Raw genomic sequence first — 17,621 nt, 5'->3', positions numbered from 1 at the left:
GCATTAACAACTGGGACACTGGGGGTGAAACCAAAATGAAAGCTTTTATATGGGCCGCTAGGGGTCTGCAAACGTTTGGGCAGAATATTCGAGCGAGCAATATGATTTCCCGCACGGAAACTACAGTACACGAAGTTAGGGCACGTTTCAAATAATACAACAGTATGTTAGTGCTTTAAAACGTTGACGTAAAAACATACCATTCCAGACTTGTGTCACAAAAATAAAGGCTGTTCTTTGACCTTTCCACCAATTAAAACTGTGTCATAGTAACTGATTTGATAGGGAGAGTCATGACATATTATAATAATAATAATAATTGCTCTCACTTATATAGCGCTTTTCTGGACACTCCACTCAAAGCGCTTTACAGGTAATGGGGATCCCCTCCACCACAACCAATGTGCAGCATCCACTTGGATATCATTGTTAGCCACAACCAAAAAAGGAGAGTTAGAGGCAAAAAGTTAAACAAGTGAAATAGCATTTAAACATAGTCGATATTGTTACTAAAAATATTGTTGCATCGCCATGATCTGCAGGTCAGCATCTACTCAGTTTAGCGCCCGGTGCAGGACATGGATTCTAAGGAGGGAAAATTCCCGGAGCAAATTAACACAGAAATATTAACAAAATATTGAAAGTGAATAAAAATGTGGACTATTTTTTGTTACAAAATAATTAAATACCTAACACGCCTATAAACTCGGCTGTTTTCAAGCGCACTCGCTCGCTCTCCTGGCGCCCACTGACGCACGCCGGGAAGCAGAATAATTTCGCGACCTCATTGAACGAATCAGACGAGGCGTTATCGCCTCCGCATTCAAGGTCCCGGACCGGAAAAAAAACCCAACAACAAGCACCGTATTCCATTAGTGAGGACTAATGCACCACCGGGGGGTCTTTTCTCCTTATCCGCAGGAAGGCACAGCGCCTGTGTCTGTGACGGTACAGTCTCTGTGGCGCGCGATGCGTCATGATAAGAAGACTAAACATATTCCACGTTGTAACTATGTGTTTTACATAGAGACATAGCGACATAAAGATGGTCCCTCAATTTTACAAGGCGTTATAATTTTCGATTTCCCTTTACAAGTACTCCTTACAGTCCGTGGACAATAAGAGCTGCACAAAATCCATCATTTAGTAGGATATTACCTTCACACTCCCCCGTGCTGTCTTTCATAGCTATATATTCCCTGTCAGTTGATCTCTGTTCAGCTCACCTTCTCTTGTTAATGTTTGACTGTAGCAAGCTGACTAAGCCCACAGCACATTGCATTAAATATAAAATGTGCAGAAAAGAGGATTCAACAATATCCCTCCTCTTGATTCTTAAGTGATGGGGTTTTGTTTTGTTTTTTTGCTGGCATTTACTGCCACAGACCAGTCTGAAGTCTAAATTCCTCTGTAAGGAGATCGCTTCTTAAATTGTCCTCTGGTTCAGATTAATACACCACAAGACCGTTCTCGCTCTGCTGCTGCAGCAGATGGAGTACAGATGATCTCCTATAGCGCCCCCGCGCTTTTCCAGACTGCCTGGTACGTCTCCAGCGCCGGCACCCTGCCTGGTCACTGAAAGCTCTGTCATGACCCTGAGTCCGAGAGCGTGCAGGCTTTCGTGAGGCGATGCCCTGCTGCACTGGGGGCAGTGGGGCAAAGGGTGCGAAACTCTTGCCAAAGTGCTGCTCCATGTTCCCCCACTGGCACACGTCATTCTGCGTCTGCCAGCATGCGCACGCCAGACCTTCAGACGGAGGTCATCAAATCAGAAAGACTTCACAACGCCCCCCCAGAACAATGAGATCTGGGGGATATTTGTTTTTCTTTGTCTGATCTGCCTCAGAGCACACTAACAAAACAAAGCTCGTATTGTGGAAAGACTGATTGACTAAACTGAAAGCAGCAGCCTATCAGTGGTGCAACAAAATCCAGTCCAGGGAAAGGGCCACTGACACAGTGTGATTACAGGCTTGAAACGGACGCACAGCACCGAGAGCGAACCTTTCAGGCCCCCGAGGCTTCCCCGAATGAAACATCCCGGACAGGCAGCTGTGGCAGGCCACACGAGAACACCGAGGCTCGTACTGTGCCTCAGGGGTGTCGAAGAAGAGCCCTTCCTCACGGCCGGAGTCTTCTCCCCCGCTTCAGCCCCGGCCTCTCTCCACGAACCCTCTGACAGGCCGGGCGCACCTCGGTAGGCTGGATGCCTTCCAAGTCACACAAGTCTCTCTCCTGTTTCCAGCAACCTGCTGCGGAGCCTGGCTTGTCTCCAAGCTGGGGAAGGGCACGGCTCACCCGACATGCAGTTCCCCTGCTCTCTCCAGCAGCTGCTCGGCTCCCCTGTCGCAGTGTCTCTTCCCCCGGCTGCCTCACCTCCTGCCTCCCAGCTGCTCCCTGGCTGTGCTGTGTCCCGCCCTCAGGGAGCCGAACCCAGCGGGGCTCAGCACACCTTCTCTCTGTACTCTTCAGCTGGTGCCGAGAGGCAGCCTTTATGCCACTTATAATAATAATAATAATTGCTTACACTTATATAGCGCTTTTCTGGACACTCCACTCAAAGCGCTTTACAGGTAATGGGGATCCCCTCCACCACCACCAGTGTGCAGCCCCACCTGGATGATGCAACAGCAGCCATAGTGCGCCAGAACGCTCCCCACACACCAGCTCTCAGTGGGGAGGAGAGCAGAGTAATGTAGCCAATTCATAGAGGGGGATTATTAGGAGGCCATGATTGGTAAGGGCCAATTGGAAATTTGGCCAGGACACCGGGGTTACACCCCTACTCCTTTCGAGAAGCGCCCTGGGATTTTTAATGACCACAGAGAGTCAGGACCTCGGTTTTACGTCTCATCCGAAGGACGGCGCCTGTTTACAGTATAGTGTCCCCATCACTATACTGGGGCATTAGGACCCACATGGACCGCAGGGTGAGCGCCCCCTGCTGGCCCCACTAACACCTCTTCCAGCAGCAACCTTAGTTTTTTTTCCCAGGAGGTCCCCCATCCAGGTACTGACCAGGCTCACCCCTGCTTAGCTTCAGTGGGTTGCCAGTTGTGAGTTGCAGGGTGATATGGCTGCTGGAAATATCTTTCCCAACACTGGTCCTTCTAAAAAGGCCCGAGTCTGCTGTAATTACAGGTTGTTGTAAATAAAGCTTCTTCCCCTGCTGGCCTGTGGGCTTGATGCGTGACCCGGTGCTGTAAGTAGTGCTTTTTACTCATGTCCTTTCTTGACCGCACAAGTGGCCACTCTCTTCCAGCAGCCCCTCCCTCAGACATAGTCTGAAAAAACCCCTAAGTGTCATTCAGGAACCCGGAAACACCAGCCTCGGTGCAAAAGTGTTGTTGAGCTTTGATGTACAATCTAAAGACTCACCTCAGAGGTGTTGGTCAGTCTCACAGGTCCGCGGGTCCCTCACACCACAATAACTTTTATTTTTGGTCACCACGTTAAAGAATCGGTTCAGGGAAGAGTAACCGGATACATTCTGGGGATTAACAGAAATATCCTTCTCACACGGTGGGCTACAAAACAAGCTCCCCAGCCACGTTTCTGAAGCCAAAACCCTGGTTCACTTCAAGCTATGGCTGGATAAGATCCTGGGATCAATTAGCGACTAACTCGACTGGATGAACCAAACGGCCTAATCGTTAGCAACATGTCTTATGTTCTAACACACTGCAGCCTCTCCTGTTTCCCCACAGGTTCCCTGCACCTCATTGCAGCTGTGAGTCTGCTTCAGCGAGTCTCATTCATACAGAAGTCTGTCACCCCTTTCACAGTCACTTCACTTCAGTTTAAAGATCTGTTGGGGGTTTAAAAGTCCCTCATTCACCCTTCAAAACCACAGTAACTACCAGCCTGTGCGAACTGGTACCTTGCATTTATCAGACTGACACTGCAACCAACTTTTTACCTAAACCAACACTTTCCAGAATCAAATACAGGCCTGTTTGCCTTCTGACCAACGATCCACTGCCAGAGCATTGTTTTCTCAGTGCAAAACCAAGCACTCATCTTCAGAAGAGCAACAAAACATTGCACACCCCCTACTCAGCTCTAAGGATTGTGTAACAAAGTCTGTTTCTGATTAACTTTTCCATAGAGAAACGTTCAGTTTGATTTGGCTTCTATGCTTTTGGAAAATAGGTTGCAAATAAACTGCAGGTAAACAGATCAGTTTCTACTCACTTTAAATCACCATCTGAGCTGCACATTTTGTCATCTCTAACATTTTAACTTTGCTTCTCCTAACTGAAACATGAACTCTGGGAGGGAGCCGAGTTTGCAAACAATTGTCACGAACTGTCGGTTTAGGACGTTTCAGACTCTTTTATTTTTGTGAAGGTGTCACTGTTGAGGTTGTCCTCGCGGCTTGGCCAGAGGTCCCAGAGTCCTGAGCCCTTGTGGGTATGCAGTGTCCCCAGGGGGGGGAAGATGACCCCAGACACTTGTTTAAAGTATCTACGACCGAAAGGGTATATATGAGTAAAAAATGGGGTGTCTACCTTTCTACCTGCCTCAGACACTCAGGCAAACTTCCCCACCCCCCGAATTCCTCTGAGTCTCCAAGCGTATGCACCTGGAACTCGGGCCTGCTGGGGAAGATTCCAGGGGTAGCGCTCTTCTGCTGATGGTTCCTGCAGAAGGGATTTTTTCTGAGATAGCTACTCTGCTGCGCGGGCTCACTTCAGGAGGACTGAAGCTCGCAAAGGAAGCTTTGGGGACCTTAAGGCAGCACTGACCCTCTCCCCACAACCTGGCTTTTCTAAAGCTGGTGGTGGACACTGGCTCCCGCGACATCACAGGCTGGCCCTGTGAAAGGGCGAGTAGGAGGTCACTCCAGTCAGGCACTCAGCAAACCAGAGAGGTACGACTGTGTTAATAACAGTGAAAGCTAGAAAGTGCTTCACAGCATACATGGTGTGAGCCTGGTCAGTACCTGGATGGGAGACCTCCTGGGAAAAAACTAAGGTTGCTGCTGGAAGAGGTGTTAGTGGGGCCAGCAGGGGGCGCTCACCCTGTGGTCTGTGTGGGTCCTAATGCCCCAGTATAGTGACGGAAACACTATACTGTAAACAGGCGCCGTCCTTCGGATGAGACGTAAAACCGAGGTCCTGACTCTCTGTGGTCATAAAAAATCCCAGGGTGTTTCTCAAAAAGAGTAAGGGTGTAACCCCGGCGTCCTGGCCACATTTCCCAATGGCCCTTCCCAATCATGGCCTCCTAATAATCCCCCTCTATGAATTGGCTTCATTACTCTGCTCTCCTCCCCACTGATATCTGGTGTGTGGGGAGCGTTCTGGCGCACTATGGCTGCCGTCGCATCATCCAGGTGGGGCTGCACATTGGTGGTGGTGGAGGGGATCCCCATTACCTGTAAAGCGCTTTGAGTGGAGTGTCCAGAAAAGCGCTATATAAGTGTAAGCAATTATTATTATTATTATTATTATTATTATTATTATTACATATGCAGTATGGATGGTCGTGCTTCCTTCCACTGCTCCTTCAGCTCCAGGCGAGATGGACTGAGGCAGTCTGGGGGCACAGCTTTGTTAATGTGCACCTGGCTGGAGTCAAGCGCCTGAACGGTGTCCCAGAGTTCTGTGCGGAGCAGGGGTGTGGTCGCGGACACAGCTGCCAGGAACAGGGCCAGACCAGACCTGGGTTGACCCGAGAGCATCTGCCATGCTGCCCGGCTGTGGACCCAGAGGCAGGGGGACCCGAACATCCCACGGGGACTCACCGTGCCCAGGGGCCCAGTTCTGAGGCCCTGCCATTTCGGGAGCTCTGCCAGGAAACCGGGGTCCCCCAGTGCTGCCGTCCTGCTGGTGATTGTTCAAATATCACGAGGCGGCTGGATTATCCTGGGGCTCATCAGCAGGCGGCAGGCTCCCGAGTGCCTGGCGGACCTGCTGCTGCCCCTGGGGGGAGAGCCAGCTCTTTGAGTGGCAGCAGAGGAAGTATGAGCCCGGAGAGCAGGTCTGGGGTACCGCAGCCCCCACACGAAGGTGCTGTCGAAAGGAAGAGCCCTGTATGCATGATCACTCATGTGCAGAAACCACCTGCAGATGAGGGACCGGAAAACAAAGTGACTGCGACCCCTCACGTGAAAAACGCAGGTAGCATAAAATACAGAAAACAAAAAAATTGCTTCGTTTTGGAGTCCCATGTCCGTCAGAAACAAAGGCAGGGAGATCGCCCGCTTGAGACGCTGTGGACTTGACCCACAGGCCTGTCGGGACCTTTGGGCCGAGCCTGTGCTTGCACCAGATCAGTGGGTTAAGACATTGTCCCTTAGGGATATTAAAGACACTCTCGCAGTGTCGTGGTGACTTTAGGGAAGCAGGGACTCAGAGATCTCCAAACTGCCGCACTGCAGCTGATGTAGAGACAGCTTAACTGGCTTTCAGCCCCTCCCTCAGCTTCTCTCAGGGAGATAAGGACTCGGCAAGCTGCCTCCAAACCTGACAGCCCTGCGATGATTCGGCGCCACCTCTCCAGGACCGCTACAGGAGCCAGACGTTTTCAGTTTGTATAGTTTATCTGTCACGCAGTCTCAGTTGCAAGAAGATACCACAGCTTCAAGGGCCTTGAATACAACTCCCCCTCATTTTGTTTCTGTCTTCTTCCTGGGCCGCTCCGGACTTTTCTCACCTCAGCGATTTTTCAATGTTATTTTTACAACACACAAGGTCTCGAAAATACCATGTAGACGTTTAACCCTCCTGTACAAAAGCCCTTACATGCTGCTTCAGTCTCTTCTTGTCCTCGGCTAAGGGGACAGTCGGACCCGAATCTCTGACGCCTGAACTATAACAAGCATCTTCACTGTTGAAGTCTGTCAAGAAACCTCATTCACCATGTTTTATTATAATCCAAGACCACCAAGTGTGCACAAATACAGTAGTATATAGAGAAGTATATCAAATATCCAGCTATATAAAAAATGACACGTTTTCCGAATCATCATGTACATTGACATTACATATACTGTAGCATGATTTTCGTACAGGTTTGTAGGGAAAGAGTCAAGATAGATGGTTCCAAATCTACATATAGAAACAATATAAGCACACTGTACTTAAATCATGTTGAAGCAAGTCATAAAATGTAACTCACAAAATACTTTGAAAGCACAGTATTATTAAAATAAACTTATATAACGTCAATAAACTAAAGGTTTCTTAGGTCAAAGCAAAATTATACGTGAAGTATGATGTATAACTGCCTTAAAATGTATAAGCCAGTTTACGTATTTAAAGCACGACATACTGTAAGTAGCTTACATTGAAGCGTGCTTTGTGTCTGTAAATTTCAGGCAAAAATACTATTCTTTGATTTCCGATTCGTAAACAACACTAGAGGTCCCACAGCCTACAGTATCTGCTGAGGCTGAGCCAGTTATTGCGAACTAGTGCGCCATCGTGCGCCCCCTGTAGGTCATGAATAGGTAGTTTTCCTGAGTTTAGCTCCTCTGCGGCCGTCTCTAGGAATAGCAGCAGTCGCTCAGCAGTGCTTCAGACGGCGCACGTCGTCTTTATTACTCCGTAATACACCGGATTTTCAATCCCCGAGCTGCACCACAGTCATTAACAACGGCTGATCCCAGATTTAGAGACGAAAAAAAAAAGAAGAAAAAAAACTGCTGTCAAGCGCAGGCTTTAAGAGAAAGTTCAATTAACACACAGAGGCAGGGCCAGCTTCAGATAAGCGTGTCTTAAAAACAAATATTTAAAAGTACAAAACAAAAATGCTGTGGTGAAACCCGGTATTAGCACATCTATAATCGTGTTATTATATCGTACTGCAGGTTGTATTGGCTTCCTGTACCTGGAATTAGATAATGCATTAGGAAACCATAACATTCTCGGAAGGAGCTGATAAAGTAACTCAGAGGAGGTTTTTGAACGATTATACGAGTAAACACAGCAATAAGAAAGAAGTGGAGAACGGAGAAGATGAAATATAGAAATATGTATTAGACTGCAGTGCACATACTGTACAACAAGAATGAAAACAGGACATTTCAGACAAGGTAAAAACACCGAGAGAGAAAGTCTCTAGTTCGGGGAATAATTAAAAATAATATATATTAAGGAGCTACTTCAACCAAAACCCTTCTAAGAAGTGGTCATTCCAAGAAAACATCAGGCTGAACACACTGTAGCAGCCAGGAAAAGCCGAAACGTTGTATTTCTACTGTCTTATGTTTTCAATTTCGACTTCCTCAGAATAATTAGCATTACTTACGGTTCATATCCTGTCGTTTGCAGACGTCCCTCGACAGCCTCCTCCGGAATTCAGCGTTGGTTGTAGGAAATTCGTGAATTACCCTGTGAGGACACTAGGTGGGGGCATTCATCACAGTTTAAATCCTGTTGGACGTCAAGGCTCTTTGTAAAGTATTACGACATCTACGGAAGCCATGCGTTTTATAGATGAACGGTGAATACTTTACAAGAGCTCTTGTAAACAGCAGCGTTTTCCAATGGCGGTGCTGCCTGTGCTTGGCCATACTTTTACTATGATGTCACTGTGCTTTATTACTAACCTTATATTGTACAATGGTATATAGCTTTTTTATAAGACGTAGGAAGCCCTCCGTAGAAAGTAGGCTATACACACAAGCCACTCGTCTGCACAAGCGTTTATCATCCATTTTAGAAGACACGGAGGCTGTTATTGTGCTTCAGCTACTGTCAGAAAGTTTTACACCCTAGCAAAGCTGTCCACATTACCCCCTGAGCCAGAGGCCTGCACACAGCTTTCGGAGTATGACGTTATGCGATGACAAGAGATGTGGAAATAAAGGTAAGGGTCGCTTATTCGTTTTTTTATGTGCAAACTGTCAGAGGCTTATCGGAGGTTAATTAGGCATTCATTCACTAGTTAATCATCTCACTCATTCGATCACCAGTTAATTATTTCATTCATTCACTAAATGCAGTGAATCCACCCATTCATTCAAATTGACATTCTTCCATTCTCTTCTTTATTCACTCTTCTGATGAATGCTTCTCGGACATTTTTCATTATTCTTCTGTTTTCAACTCTTCTTTTCTTTATAGAGAAACACTATATATGTTGATCTTCTACTGAAAAATCTGCTCTTTTGTTTGGAGCGGCAAGTAAACCTGACAGACTTGTTTTTTGCAATGTTTTTGCAATGAATATCTCTCAGTCAATTGGATTTTGACTGCTAATGTATATTTTCCCTCAATGTATTGTGATTAGGTTTTGGAAGGTTCTGTTCAGTTTGAATTAAAAACAGCTGAACAACGTGCTTTGTTTTATTCTCACTCAAACCAAGCAGTATTATTAACTACTGTATCAAAGTTGCTTCAACCGTACAAAACTCGTTTTACTTGTTATAATCAATAACAACTGATTACTCATGGACATTGAGTCAGTAATGTCCTCGTACCATACACGTTTTGAACGGTAAAACATTTGCACAGCAGTGTATAAACACACACATGATGGAATACGAACCACGTGCAAAGTAAACTCTGAAAGGCCCAACATGTCCTGTCCTGCCATGGGAGAACAAGACGAACAGGGTGGCGTTGGAAATGAAGCACAACAAAAAAAATAAGTGGGAGCAAACCATGAAAAAAAGGGCATTTTCCAATTTAAACTTCATCAACATGTTCCCTTTGTAACAATTGTATCTATTTTTAAATATGTCTAGTGTGTCCTCATTTTTACTTCCATAGTTGTACCTAAGTACAAAAAAAAATTAACCTGGTGTCATCTTCGTTGAATCAATTGCGTCCATTCTCACATCATCGTATTTTCAGACTTCCATTGCGGGAAAGAAAAAAACAGGCAGTACAGGGTTAATTCTGCTTTCCCTTGTGTAATCGCTTATCTACAGTGCTGTTGTCAAGGCTACTGTTATGCACTGTGAAATGCAGGCCTTCGGAGTAACAGGAAGTCCACTAGCTGAAAACAACAAGTGAAACCAAAAGACTGGTCGTCTCCCACACAGAGCAAACCTGCTGGCCGTACACTCCTTGGGGACTGTTGCTCTGGATTCAGACAAACAAGTGGAACATCTTCCCACAGAGATAAGAATAGCATAAATGCAACATCACAACAGTTTAAACCTACTGCTGTGAATGTTTTAAGGGCTTGTGTTTTGGTTTAAATGCATGAAAGTGCTGGTACACTGTCCTAGTTTCCTTCTGTAAAGCACTGTGGAAGTATTGCTACATTTGGCAGCAGATAAGAGTTTACTTTTTAAATAACAACATTTAAAATAATAATGCGTAAATACACATACTAGATTATACTGTATGTGCTGTGACTGGCAAATTGGCGCACAAAAATGTTCTTCAGCTATTTTAATAACCATTGGTATAGGAATAGGGAATAATATCTTCTAAAGCTTCTACTTTGTGTTTAAATCTGACCTGCTGCAACATGAACAAACACACCCATTTCAGTTGTGAACTAGAATATCAAGAATGAAAGAAAACAATCCTATATTTTGTGCACAGCTCTGCAATGCTACTAGTCAGGTCAGACCAGATCGTAACAATCAAGTCACAGCTGAACACACAGTATTTCAGATTTACACCTAGCACTAGCAATAGGGGATACAAACGATTTCAAAATATACCTACAAAATGTAGCTGCACATATGTATATTCATTATGAACAAATAAAGAAGAAAAAAGAGCTAAAACAAAGCTGAAATTGAGGACTCAAAAAAATAACAACAAAGACATTGTGACTGACTGTTGAGACCTGCTGAGAACTGAAAAACTCGCCACAATGACTATATTAAAGATGGCAGAAAAACGTTGCATGGACAGGGGTTTTCTTGTCTTTCAAATTGTATTGCTCCTGCTGTCCATGTTTCTGAATGTTCAGGCTGTCGCTGTGAACGCGCTCTTCCGACACCTGTATTTCCCGAGAAACCCCATCGTGTGTGAAGGTGTGTAGGGAAAGACAGTCCTGCCCAGGGCTCAGTGGACAGTGCTTCTACAGGGCGAGTATAGAGTTCACATGTGCAGGTGGACTGCGGTCATGGTTACCCTGTATTCCCAGGGACTGTGGTATAAGGAGAAAGAAATACAGAGCAAGTGAGCACTAGATCTCACAGGACATAACCGCTGACATGTGAACAGCTGTACGAGCAAATAACAGGTATCAGCTGAGATTCCAAGCAGACCCTGTGTCCTATCTCCAAGGCACTGCAAAGTACCATTCTTCCCAGCATTTCCTCATGACCAGATCTGCCAAACTATTGTTTGTAAGGAATATTTCTAAATTTGATTAAACAGCTTTAGCACACAAGTATATCAGGGAGTTGAACGTACCAACTTATTTGGCTGATGCTTTATCCAAAGTGACTTACATTTGCCTCCATATGGTACATATTGCCGGGTATCTTACTGGAAAAGTACAGTATGAGTGCAGATCCCTAACCACTGGTGCAGTGCCTGCTGACAGTAAAGTTTCTGGGACATAAAGTGAGTTGGCAAGAATAGTGTACGACAGAACACTCAGAACCTTGAAATAGCAAAAATAAATATGACGACGCATGCCCATGTGTCAATGTTTGAGAAAGTGCAGTTGGTAAGAAAAACTCTGCCTGCCTGATCAAACAAAATCTATTTATCCACTGTTCTCCTGCTTTCTCTTTCCGGTTTGATTTCTATAATCTTATTAAAACACTGCAATTACGTATTTTCAGGCTGTATTAACCAGGCGCACAAACAGGCTGGGTCATGAAAACATAGCCAGGGGAAACTTATCGACTGACTTTCCAACTGAATTTAGAAGAGTGTTCCCTCATCACAGACAGCCCAGGTTTTGTGAGGGAGTGAGGTTACCACAGAGAGTGCAGTAGTGCAGAGAGCCCTGTGGTGGTGTCTTGGGGTGACACCTTTGGTTGTGTAATTGATAGAAATGAGAGCTCCACCAGTTCTTCCCTCTCTGGGGGCTTTCTTGTGTCTCCCTGGGGCCGAGCGGCTGGGAGACAGAGCCCAGAAACCACAGCAACGCCTCGTTAGGCAGCAGTTATTACTGTGAATGGAGAACAGCTTTCTGAGGAATCCCAGAGCAGAAACCTGGCACGGGTCCAGAGTGCATTTCAAACGACGAGAACAACATCCTACAAGAGCCTTGAAAAGAAATACTAATTGTTAGTAATTCTGAACATCTTTGTTACATTTATCCCTGAAACAAAAAAAAGCAGAGATGTCAGTCCACTGTAGGTCTATGGCACACAGGGATTGTTAGAGATCCCCTTTGCAGGAAACAATATGAACATGAGGAAAACATGCACACTCCCAACAGAAGGCACATGAGGATGAACCAATTGAGTCCTGAACCCAACGGCCACAGGACAGCAACACCAAACTACTTTGTGTCTTTTCCTGTTATTTAAATGAGTAACAACACCGGATTTAACTACATTTGAAGGCACAGAAAAATAGTAGGACCCAAGGAGTGCTTCTGTTTTTCTTTGCTTTTAATCTCTGGCGATATCTACAGTGTTTCAGATGTTGGTGCTTCTCAATTCCAAGCAAGAAGCTTTATAATGCTGAAACAGACATGCAAACCAAAGTGGTGCATTTTAATAAGTGACTTATGTAAGCATAACAAAGTTTAACCTTTGAAACACCTGGTTTTATTCACAGAGTGCAATTGCATTCAGGTTGATGAAGATCAGTTGGCTGTTCAAATTTTACGATTTTGTTATCATCCTCTTTGGCGTTAAACATAATGCAAGTATGCTCCAAGCCAGCCATTCTTGAAAAACATGCTGTGGAAACTCAGGAAGAGGCTGTGCTGTGAAAATCATTGATTTCTGAACTTACTCATTTGCTATGGAAATCAGGGACTTTTCTCTCTCAGACTCATGAACTGAAACTTTTGAGAAGCAATCACACATTGTGACACAGCTTGGAGACTGGAGGACATCTGTCTCGTGCAGACACAGACCCTACTATATAATACTAGAGCCTGTCCTGTGTGCCAAACAGCATGCTTTTATATTCAAATCAGAAGTTTTTACTTATCTGTTGGACTGTGTCAATAAATGCTTCATTGTTGGTAAGGCTGGGTGGTTGCTGGTGGTCTGTAACCTTTGCTTGTAGCATCATGTGGTGTGATGTTTTGCACACGGCATGCCAGTAATGGTCCTTTGCACTAAAAAAAAACACTTGAATGGCTTTTTTTTAAGGTATGGCCTAATGTTTACCTTGAACTTGCAGCTAGTCACACGTGCTGTGGAACCTGAGTCCTGAGAGATCCCTAATGCAAGAATTCAAGTTCACCTCCAGACGCTGAGCAGTTGGAAAGTGAAGTTACGTGCTCTTTGTCCTCGGCGTTATTGACGTTTCTTAGAAAATGTGAAAGAAAGCAGCAATGTAGCGGAGGATCTTTATTTTACCAAGCACGGGGGGAGGGGCTGGGCCTGACTTCCTCGACAAGGAAATACGACAACGTGCAGTTGTGTCATACATTATCATGCAGTAGATCTCGCTGCAAGAAGCTTAATTTATTCACCTTTCCACTTCGCAGAAACACCAAACTGCTTTTAAAAGGTTGGGGAAGCTGATCTTTCTTCCATGTCCGGGGTCGTCGATGGCAAAAGGATGACTTTCAACCGCAATTTTTCATTTTAAATAATAACAACCTGTAGCAAAAGCATCTCTTATGTCCCCGTGAGTGCACAGACACAAATTTGAGAATTGTGTTACATGTGAGCCGTACACACTACACCCTGATTCTGTAGAATCGTTGAAACAGTTATTTCTTCAAAACCAAAAATGATATGATCAACATTTCTTACCGAGAAAAAAACGTACTGGAATGACAGGCTCGTTTCTCACTTTCATTCATCTGTATCCTGTGGCTAGAACTCTGCTTCTGACATTGTAAAACCCGAAAGACATTGTAACCCACATTAGCGTCGCAACTGAGAATTTACTATATATGTAGTTCTGAATTGTATATGATGCTTGTGGTATATATTTTTAAAAGGGCAAGGCGATTACACAGTGGAGTTTTCTCATATGGTTGTGTGCACATTCAGAGCAGTGTAAATTCAAATTTTCCCTATCAGATGAGAGAGCCTTTCCTAAGCACTTCTGTGACAACAGATTCCGATTCATATTGTATGCATTTTCCATCTTCTCATTCCCTATGAAATACTGATGTGGTTAGTTTTTTTTTACCATTATTGAGTAACAGGTGGTGATGTCTATTTTTAATAAGTTTTTTTTTCTGGTTGATCTACACAAACGTAAACTGAACTGCATTTCAAACCAAAATATTTTTAAAGAACTGAAATTAACAGAGGAGGTTCTCTCAGAAACGAAACTGCTGGTTTTCTGTCTTCATTCACACTGAGATTCTGTCAGGAAACTGTGTTGTGTCTTAACGTCAGTCCAAAAATGAATGTTAACTTTGAATTCTTTTTAGTCATATTTTTTTAGGATATGTAGAAAAGAAACCTGTTTTTTCTTCCTTCCAAGGAGATGCTAGTGCGTCTTTAAGTTACAGTGCACAATACACAAGAAATTGTTTTCCAGAAGATTCTTTTTAAAGAGTCTTCTGGTCCTGGGGTGCCCCCGTGTTAATAATAATAATAATAATAATAATAATAATAATAATAATAATAATAATAATCCTTACACTTAAACTGCTCCACTCAAACTGCTTTAGAGGTAATGGGGATCCTCTCCACCACCACCAGTGTGCAGCCCCAACTGGATGATGTGACAGTAGCCGGAGTGCACCAGTTCTCTCCCACACACCAGCTCTCAGTGGGGAGGAGAGCAGAGTGATGAAGCCAGTTCATAGATAGAGATTCTTAGGAGGCCATGATTGGGAAGGGCCAATGGGAAATTTGGCCAGGACGCCGGGGTTACGCCCCTACTCTTTTTGAGAAACGCCCTGGGATTTTTAATGACCACACAGAGTCAGGACCTCAGTTTTACGTCTCAGCTGAAGGACGGCGCCTGTTTACATTTTACTGTCCCCGTCACTATACTGGGGCATTAGGACCCACTCAGACTGCAGGGTGAGTGCCCCCTGCTGGCCCCACTAACACCCCTTCCAGCAGCAGCCTTCGTTTTTCCTGGGAGTCTCCCCTCCAGGTCCTGCACACCTGCTGAGCTTCAGTGGGCTGCCAGCTGTGAGTTGCAGGGTGTAGGTTTCCTCCTGCAGTCCAAAGGCACTGGCGTCTGGGAAACTGGCCCTGGTGTGAGTGTGTTTGTCTGTGGGTACCCTGCCATGGACTGGTGTGCCGTCCGGGGTGCATCCTGATTGGTGCCTATTGCTTGCTGGGATAGGGTCTGGCTCCCCCACTTCCCTGTACTGGAACACCTGGTTATATTCTGGGTGAAATTTCCACACAGAAAAAAAGTCCATTAACTATTTGGATTTGTTTGATGATAGGTCTTTATATTTTTCCTCCTTATGAAAAAATACAGTCTTAAATCTAATTTCTTGTAACGTCTCCTGCTACAACATGAAAAAAAAAACACGGAATGTCTGGGGTGTTTTGATTTTTCATTTCCACTTCTGGAAGAACTGAAATTCCTTGTTGTCATTAGTATAGTGCTTTTCATCCTCCACTGAAGTGTCGGAGCCCCGTCAACGATATTCTGAAGCCAGATTGCACCGGTGCCTCATTGCATAGCAGATGAGGTTACAAATCAGTTAGAATCTGCTTCACCAGTTGAGTTCAAGGGGAAATTTGGCAAGACCACATTGTGCCTAGGACGCGGTTTAGCTGGTTATGATCCCTACTCTTATTAACAGAAAAAGAGCATGGAAACGGGACCTTGCATTCACATTTCATCCACATCCCAGTACATTATAGAGCACAAGGTCTCAGGGCACTATTCTGGGGCACTGGTGTAGAAACACTGGGCCAGATGGAGGATGGCCTCTCACTGGTCCACCAACAGCACTTAAAAAAAAACAGAAGATACAGCAATGAAGTCCAGACTTCCAATGTTTCTGCATCCTTGTAACGAAAAAGCTTTGTAAAGTGTTATTGCAAGACTTATTAACTAAGACTAGGACTCTGTGACAACCTGTTTTTAGAAATAAAAGCTTTTGCAATTACAGTACCTGAGAAAATAAATCACCATTACATCTTCTCAGGTGCTGATGCTGTCAGGTATGCAAAATAAGAAGTTCAGAAGTTATAGCAGTATTATTCCCTAGGAATCCAGACTTGGAAATTCCTCATTGCTGACCCTAGGACAGGTGGGAGTTGATGGAGCTTGTTTTTTCTCTCTTACATTGGTGTACTTGTCTTTTGTACGGGTGGATTTGTACTGCACGTACACAGTTGTTGGCTTGAACATTAACTGGGGACACACGACTTCAGATCAGGGGTCTCTCAAACTTGGGGACTCGTGGTCTTCCAAACGAATCCTTCTTCTTAAGAAGGGCTTCCAATCCCACCATAGAATCAGACTGAAGTAATGTAACGATTATAAACAATCATATATGATTCCTAAAATGCCGAAGGGCTGGTCAGCCGGGCAGGTCAGGGTCTGTTTGAAAGAGTGTCAGACAGAGAGCCTGGTCCACACTCTTCTGCAAGGCTGCTGACTTTTTTTCGGTTCTTCTTTCATCTCAGCTCTTCCTCCTCTCGTTCACAGTTCTGTTTCCGTTGACGAAAGCCGAGAGAGCAGCGTACCTTTGGGCCACTTCCAGTTCTCGCTCTGAAAGCTGGGTTTCGTGCTCGAGAAAGAAAACTTCACCAAAGTCGGGGGGGGGGGGAGGAGTATGAAAGCTAATCACCAGACCTGCCATTGACAGGTGTTAAATGAAAAAAAAAACTCCAGCTGACAAGCAATGTAAAGATTTGTAATTGAGTAAGATGTTGAATATTTGTCCGTGAAACACAGAAGTGTAGATTGCTGTATATTTAAAAATCAGTAGACATTTAGAATAATGTTAAACTTTCAAACTGTATAAAACTTCATAAGTAAACAGTATATGCTTCAAGAGCCAAATATATTTGTTTGTGTTACTTCATATGTAATACGATGCAAACTTCCTGTTGAAATCCCACGTTCTTCTAGTTTAGACTTGCTTCTTATATATTCAGTATCCAACAGCTTTCGGGCATTATCTTAATTATCAATAAAAAAAAACATAACGGCAAGCTCCAACTTGTATATTGTACTGTAATATTCTATAAAAACAAAAATTCATGAGCAACAGAGTTGCCATTCAATAAAAATGTGGTTCAAGACCTTGGTCCTCGAGTGTCCCTTTCTGCACCAGACCAACTATCTGTTAACACGAGTAGAAACACTGAATGCGCCCCTAGAACTTTGCTATTTACTGGTGGAAGACCCAGCTCCAGTCGAGTTTTAGAAAGAAAGTTTTTAAGAAGGAGAGAGAGGGAAGCGAAACACAACAGCAAGTGCTAAACAGATTAATTTATTAAGCAAATTAGCTATTTTATCAGCCAGTCTTGAATAAAGAGGGATCAGAGTGCTATCAAGGGGGATACATGATGGAGTGCCAAAGTAATGCTACTCTCCGCTTAATGAACCAGTAGTGCATCAGTTAACGTAAGAGCAGAGGATTCTGGGAACCACCTCCTCCCCCAGGAAGTACCTCCC

The 17,621-nt window shown here is 44.5% G+C and overlaps 2 long non-coding RNA genes across 2 annotated transcripts; one reads left to right on the top strand and one right to left on the bottom strand.

Annotated features, from left to right (window-relative positions):
- Positions 1 to 6,856: 6,856 nt before the first annotated feature.
- On the bottom strand, positions 6,857 to 14,277 carry LOC148677523 (uncharacterized). Its single transcript, XR_015940134.1, has 3 exons — positions 13,817 to 14,277; positions 8,257 to 13,170; positions 6,857 to 7,605 (listed from the first exon to the last, which is right to left on the bottom strand). It is a non-coding gene; the product is annotated as an uncharacterized LOC148677523 (long non-coding RNA).
- On the top strand, positions 7,603 to 17,245 carry LOC148677522 (uncharacterized). Its single transcript, XR_015940130.1, has 3 exons — positions 7,603 to 8,041; positions 8,280 to 8,817; positions 16,647 to 17,245. It is a non-coding gene; the product is annotated as an uncharacterized LOC148677522 (long non-coding RNA).
- The last annotated feature ends 376 nt before the right edge of the window (positions 17,246 to 17,621 follow it).

Source organism: Lepisosteus platostomus, chromosome 1 (genome assembly GCF_059453375.1).
Source record: "Lepisosteus platostomus isolate fLepPlt1 chromosome 1, fLepPlt1.hap1, whole genome shotgun sequence".
Taxonomy (NCBI): domain Eukaryota; kingdom Metazoa; phylum Chordata; class Actinopteri; order Semionotiformes; family Lepisosteidae; genus Lepisosteus; species Lepisosteus platostomus.
Note: the sequence above shows the minus strand (reverse complement) of the source record. Positions and strands in the feature narration are given on the sequence as shown.